This window comes from Pelmatolapia mariae, linkage group LG18, assembly GCF_036321145.2.
Source record: "Pelmatolapia mariae isolate MD_Pm_ZW linkage group LG18, Pm_UMD_F_2, whole genome shotgun sequence".
Classification (NCBI taxonomy): Eukaryota; Metazoa; Chordata; class Actinopteri; order Cichliformes; family Cichlidae; genus Pelmatolapia; species Pelmatolapia mariae.
This window is the reverse complement of record NC_086243.1, coordinates 35,526,513-35,532,857: the sequence shown is the minus strand read 5'-3', so window position 1 is coordinate 35,532,857 and position 6,345 is coordinate 35,526,513. Positions and strand designations below refer to the sequence as shown.

Sequence of the window (6,345 nt, the reverse complement as noted above, 5' to 3'; positions counted from 1 at the left end):
GTATAAGGTAAGAATGAATGATTTTTTTTTCCTACTCGGTATTTCCATGTTTGCATTTGAATAACAGTAAAAAAAAACTTGTTAATGTTGTACATTAACAAGTTTTTTAAATTGTGTCTACTTCTTACAATCTGGCAACAAATAAATTGCACTGCGAACACAGTATATCAACAAAGAAAACATTTTCGTTTCATAATTTCTTCGTTATATTCCCTTACAAAGCTAGCTTTAACGCTTCGAGGTTTCCTTTGTTCTTGCCGTCGCCTCGGCGCTTGACCCAGACTTTCGCTCTGTAGTTGCTTAGTACTACAAAAAATTCTAAATCTGTGATATATGATTGATAAACATAAAGTTAACTGTATAAACGTGTTCAATGACTTTGTTACTTTTGATGATTGGAGAGCACTCGCTTCAATGCGCACACGAAAACTTTAGACTCAGTTTGAATGCTCACGCAGCATGCGTGACTGTACGTTGCACGCTCACCTAACTTTAAGTTGCACGCGTACATGACTTTCCGTTTGTGCCTTGAATAATGAATAAGGCTACGTCCACACGTACCAGCGTATTTTTGAAACCGCTGATTTTTCTATGCGTTTGCACCTTTTGTCCACACGTAATGTATGTCTGGCCGTACATTGTGTTTGTATTTCCAGGCACATTTCACGAAGCAGAACGCAGTCTTCAGAGATATCCACGTGAACGCTGTGATACGTCTGACCTTCAGTCCGAAGAAGAAACCCAGACCAGTCTTAAAAGAAAGCACAAGTAAAACCTTTTTATTCACAAACATATCTTTGATTTTTAAGAATTTATGATCTTGTCTTTTATACATATCTGTGGTGCTTGCATACTGCAATATCACCACATAATATAGTCCAAAAAGTGGAAGTTTGTAAACTTTTTAAAAAATGCAAAGCCGTGTACACTTGTGCACTTCAAAAATTCATTGTATACTGTACCTTCTTGCACGTCTCTGTTTCCTGTGTGTGTTGTTAGAAATCAAACTAACTTTAGGAAACAATATGCCAAAAGCATATTTACAATTACTTAAGACCGTTTTTAATTTATTTTCTTTAGACCAAATCCCCTGTACACATATACGGACTCAGAGGATGAGCAGCCTACAAAAAAACGGTTTCCCCAGGCCCCTCGAGTGAAAATACCAGGTAATAAAATACTGTCTAGTGTCTTTGTACATATGTGTCTGACACGAGGAAACTTTTTTGACGAGTTGTCTGTATTCTTAAATACTTAAAAAATTATCTTTTTCTAAACAGCCCTCATCACTCCGCAGTCTGCCCCCCAGCCCACTGATAGCAACCATCATAATGCCCCACCCAGCTTCCGGCACCTTTCGCCACTCCGGCACAAACCGACACAGCTTTGCGATCTCGCCAGCATGCAGAGTCTGATGTCTTCCCTATAGATGGTATGCTTTTAAAAAAGCTTTAAAGCTGCATCACAATGTCATTGTACTCTTATCTAAAAAAAAAACCTAATTTATACTCCTGAATGTCATCTTGTTGTGATTTTTTTTCTGTAGATTCCAGAGACTCTGTGAGGCCACTATTACAAGGCAAGTTTGAAAATCTTGGAATTTCACAGTTTACATGGTATAACAAATATATGTGACAGGCAAAAACTAGTAAACACTTTTAGCAGTTACAAGAACTAACAAATGAATATCCAACAAAAGGGAATAGAAATACATTGCACTGCCAATACTTTGGTTTATTCTTTGTATGACTTGAAAATCAGGCTTTAGGGAAAACTAAATGACATGTTTCTATCATCAATTACATGAAGTAAACACACAGGCACTTGCATACACATTTAAGACATGAGACTCGCTAATTCCATCTCATAAAATGTGTCTATAGGTGAGACGCTTTGCGTTGATTGGTGCTGCTGGACCACACTGGAGGTGCGAGTCCGCTGTGTAATGGTTTATGCCATTACAAAGGAGCTGGCGTCTGTACTCAACTGGGCAGGGAAAAAAAAACAAGGACCAGACAAAGCAAAAAAGGGCATTTAAAGAGACAGCGCTGTGCAGATGCATATTTGGTAAGTTTTAACATTTATTGTAGTTTTATGAGCCTAAAGTGAACAATAAAGGGATCAATTGATGTGCTGGGTGTGTTTCACATTTCCTATGTCTGTTTTTTGCTATATTACTTTGTCTTTCTTAATAACAAGACTTTCATGTCCGGTTAATCTGGAGATGGAGTCTTTGGTCTTTGGCTTGTTTTGTCCTCGGGTTGTACACTTTGTACAGCCCGAGGACCCATGTTTTCTTTTTTTTTTTAAAGGATACACGGCACACCATGCTAAGACATATCGCATTTTCAGCTTATAGCTCTTTGGGAATCAAATGCGGCAGTTTGCTGATTTCCGCCTGGTGACTTTCATGTTTATCAGCCTAGGAGTTTACATACTTTCTCCCTGCTGAAGACAATTAACAAGAGCTTATTCATGTGCTCTAATTCCCTTTTTTTGTGTGTGTGTCTATTTTTTGTCCTAGATGGCCTGGCGCAGCAGGTAGGGGCAAACTCTATGTCTGAGTTGGTCTTTGCTCAAGCAGTCCAGAAATGGCTCAGATATGCTCCAGATCGTACGGGTGGTGCGCAGGACGCCCATCATCCATCCCCATCCCGGAGTAAATAATAAAAAGTGACGTGAAACATAGAAATGTAAATAGGAAACTTTGTCTTTTAATAAAGTATTTTGCAAATGATACATGTCTATTGACCTTTTTTGTTTTTATGTTTTTTTTAATAAAAAGCAACTGTGCGAAAGAGGTGGAAAATCAATACCATATCTCAACAGTGTTTCAATATCAGAATCTGACATTGTTTCAATGTCAACAGTGTTAGAAAATATAACGTCGAATCAATGTCAGGTTTCAACATTGATTCAACATCAAAACCTGACGTTGTTTCAACGTTAAAAATGGGTGCAAGAGTGATGTTGGGTCAACGTCACACTTCAACGTTGCTTCAATGACGTCGCCTGATATTGACTCAACATTGTTTCAATGTTTCCTTGCTATCTGGGTAAAGATGCTCCTTCTGCTTTTCTTCCTCCTCATCCTAAGCTTCCTTCTCCTTGTCCTCGACTTCCATCCAATTGTAATTCAGCCTAATTTTGTTTATCCCCCTCCTCTTCCTCATTTTGTTGGAGCTGTGAACAGAATTAGTGTGAATCTGAATTAATTTGTGCAAATGAGAAAAATCAGCTTTTTGGTCAGAGGTGCTCTTGTGATTTAAGCCGGGTAGATGTACGTGTTGATGTGACCTGCTTCAGCTCTACGACTGGCTGCTGAGTGATATTTACACCCTGGCTGGATTACAAACTTTAACCACGTGCTGAACTTTGGCCCAGCGTTGATACGTCTTGTTAGTATACTGGCCTCTTCTTGGCTTAATGTACGATGGTGGATAAATGAAATGTACAAAGAAAATTTAACTATATTACAAAATGACATCTATCTTGGTAACATCAAATGACCGGATCATAACTTGTCAACTAGTCCGAAAATAAGTTATACAGGAACAGTCAAAGACACACCTTCTCATGTGTCACATTTTTATTCATTCAAAACACTTATGCATTGCTGTGTTTTATACAGCACTTACAGAATTCAGTACAGGCTCATGTGAGTATTTAACGTAAGGCTCAGCTCTACTGAATTTCTGAGTTTCTAGAGCAGACACAGAGCTCACGTCAGGCTTCAGATGTCTTTAACAATATTACAAATTTTAATATCAGTCTAGCTGACATTACGCTATGTACGCAGCACGCAACAGAACTACATATTTTAGAAGCCAAAGGTTCAAAATAGTTGGGAGCACCTTCACTCAATTATAACAGTGGTTTTGTTGGGAAAACAGTTCTGTAACCGATACTAAATTGCGTTAATGTCAGCGGCTAACGTACCTAGCATAGCTAACCGTTACTGTTAGCACACATTAACAGCAAGCTACAATGACGAGGAACAAAAACAAAACAGTAAAAAGGTTTTAAATAAAATGTTTTCCAACAGTCCCAGAATCCAGAGCTTCAAAGACCAGCAGGTACTGAAGACTGTAATCCGCTTCGCTGTCACCGTCCGTGAGAAAGAGTATTTTTTCCCTTAGAAAGGTCAAGGCCCGCAGCTCGCGCGATCTCTCTGCGCATGCGCATCCCAACATACGACGTGTTCTAACGTCACTTTCTCTCTCCCTGTCATTTATTTGGCTCAACACACATATTAATAAATTGCTCAGTGATAAAGTACTCCGATCATTTACCTGAGCAGTGTGCTTTGTCAAAACTAAACATTATACATACAAAATGTTACATTATTATAAGTATTGAATGAACATATTTAATAGTAATTATTGATGCATAAGTGTGTTCATTATATTGACATTCTGTTGTGCAATTGTTATTTACTTATTTTATTTTATTTTATTTTATAACTTGACTTTACAAACCACCTAGCAGTATGTAAAGTTCACAACAACTATTATTATCATTATGCTATATTTCTCAAAAGTAATGCCTTGAAGCAGAACATAGTAATACTTTATTAAAACTTAAAACTAAAGTACAGTATTTGAATGTGTGTATTGTGTCTACTGTTTTTTGGGGTCTTTAGGCTTTGGCCCCCATTCCTGCCACCAGTATATTTTTAAGCAAGTATTTCTAACTTTTATTTGAATATTCAGTTTCCTACCATCTGCTCTTAAAGGGTAATTGCCAGGTAACCCGCCCTTCCCCTTTGCACACACATGCACACAAACAAAACACACAGTATAATTCACACCCTCATTATAGTGAATAAATATTTATGCCATTTTACACCATCAAACTTAGATAGCTAAGGATGAAGAACCTTTTGTTCTTTAAAGAACCATTTGTAATAGCTAAAGAACCATCTACAAAATAAAAAGGTTCTTTGACATATGATGGTTCTTTAAAGAACCATGAAGACATCTGAAGAACCATTTAAGAACCATAATTTTTCTGAGAGTATTCCAGGAAGCAGCTTTAACAGACTTAAATGTGAGTCGAGAAAGAAAGAAATCATTCATGGAGCTCAAAGAGCAGAGCCTCCATTGTTAGAGTGAGTTGTTAAATGTTTGTCATTTTTATGCTTACCATCCCTACGAAAGGAATTTCACTGTCCCCCTCCCCAGATTCTCGAGGTTCTGGGTGGGGGGCTTTTATTACAGGCAACATCCTTGTGAAGGTCTTTTTTGATGTAAGCTTCCTGCCCAGCATGAGGTCTCTCTCACACACACACACACACACACACACACACACACACACACACACACACACACACACACACACACACACATACACACACATTCTTACTTACATACAGAAGTTCACACATATACATACAATGCCTTAGAACTATGTGGGCGTTGCTTTGCTGTGTTTTGTGTGAACTGTCTCTCAATAAAAGGCAGCAAGAGGAGGCCGGATTTGGGGTCATTTTCGTGCTGGACACAGATGAGGCCTCCCTTGCGCAAGTAATCGATCAACGCTGTTGCCTTGTTTTCTTTCATGATGAATAAGTCTCTAGAACTAGCGGGGTTTGTGGGAACAGACCCAACATTTATTTGGTCCTCCGAGCCGGAGCCCAACACATCGCTTCCACCGCGAGGAGAGGGAGAGGACGCCACCGCAACGTCTGGGATGATTGACGGAAAGCCCCGGTGCTACTTTGTCACCAGGCCGGGAAGTTTGCGTCTGAACTCCCCTCGGGATGGATGGCGATTGACGGGATACAGAGACTCTTCCCATGAACGGAAAGAACACGAACAGTGAGTACAGAAGGCCTTAGAGAGCGGCTACGTGACCCTGCGTTGAACGCAGGTACGGGAGCGCGCTAGCCGCGTGAGACAGACGCAGGCTTCTCCGCCGTGTGGGGCGTAGAGACAACCTAGGTTCGGTAACTCCGCCGTGAGGAGTGTTCGGAATCTCCGCCATTTGGGGCATTTGGAGAGTGTCCGACGGTTGAATTCTCCGCCATATGGGGCGTTTGAGAGTTTTCAACAGAGAAGCGCTAGCTGTGAGTGTAGACGCAAGCGATAGGCCTATGTTGTGTGTGTGCGGGCCAGACGTGGTCTGCGTGAGTGTGACTGATTGTTGTCTTGTAATGGAGACTAAACTGTGTAAGTCTGCCTTGAAAGAGGATGAAATACACTGCAAAGTTTTTATTGGGCAGCACGTGGTGTGTGGATCGTTGACGAATGAAGTGAAATTGCGCTCTAAAGCAGAAGCGAGTGAGTGTGTCTGACGTCACGGTGTGTGTGAAAAGGTATCCAGCTGGGGCAGACGTGATTCTGC

At 40.2% G+C, this 6,345-nt stretch overlaps 1 long non-coding RNA gene across 1 annotated transcript; it reads left to right on the top strand.

Annotated features, from left to right (window-relative positions):
- Positions 1 to 281: 281 nt before the first annotated feature.
- On the top strand, positions 282 to 2,699 carry LOC134616469 (uncharacterized). Its single transcript, XR_010091454.2, has 6 exons — positions 282 to 768; positions 1,081 to 1,169; positions 1,281 to 1,432; positions 1,547 to 1,579; positions 1,884 to 2,067; positions 2,525 to 2,699. It is a non-coding gene; the product is annotated as an uncharacterized LOC134616469 (long non-coding RNA).
- Positions 2,700 to 6,345: the final 3,646 nt, after the last annotated feature.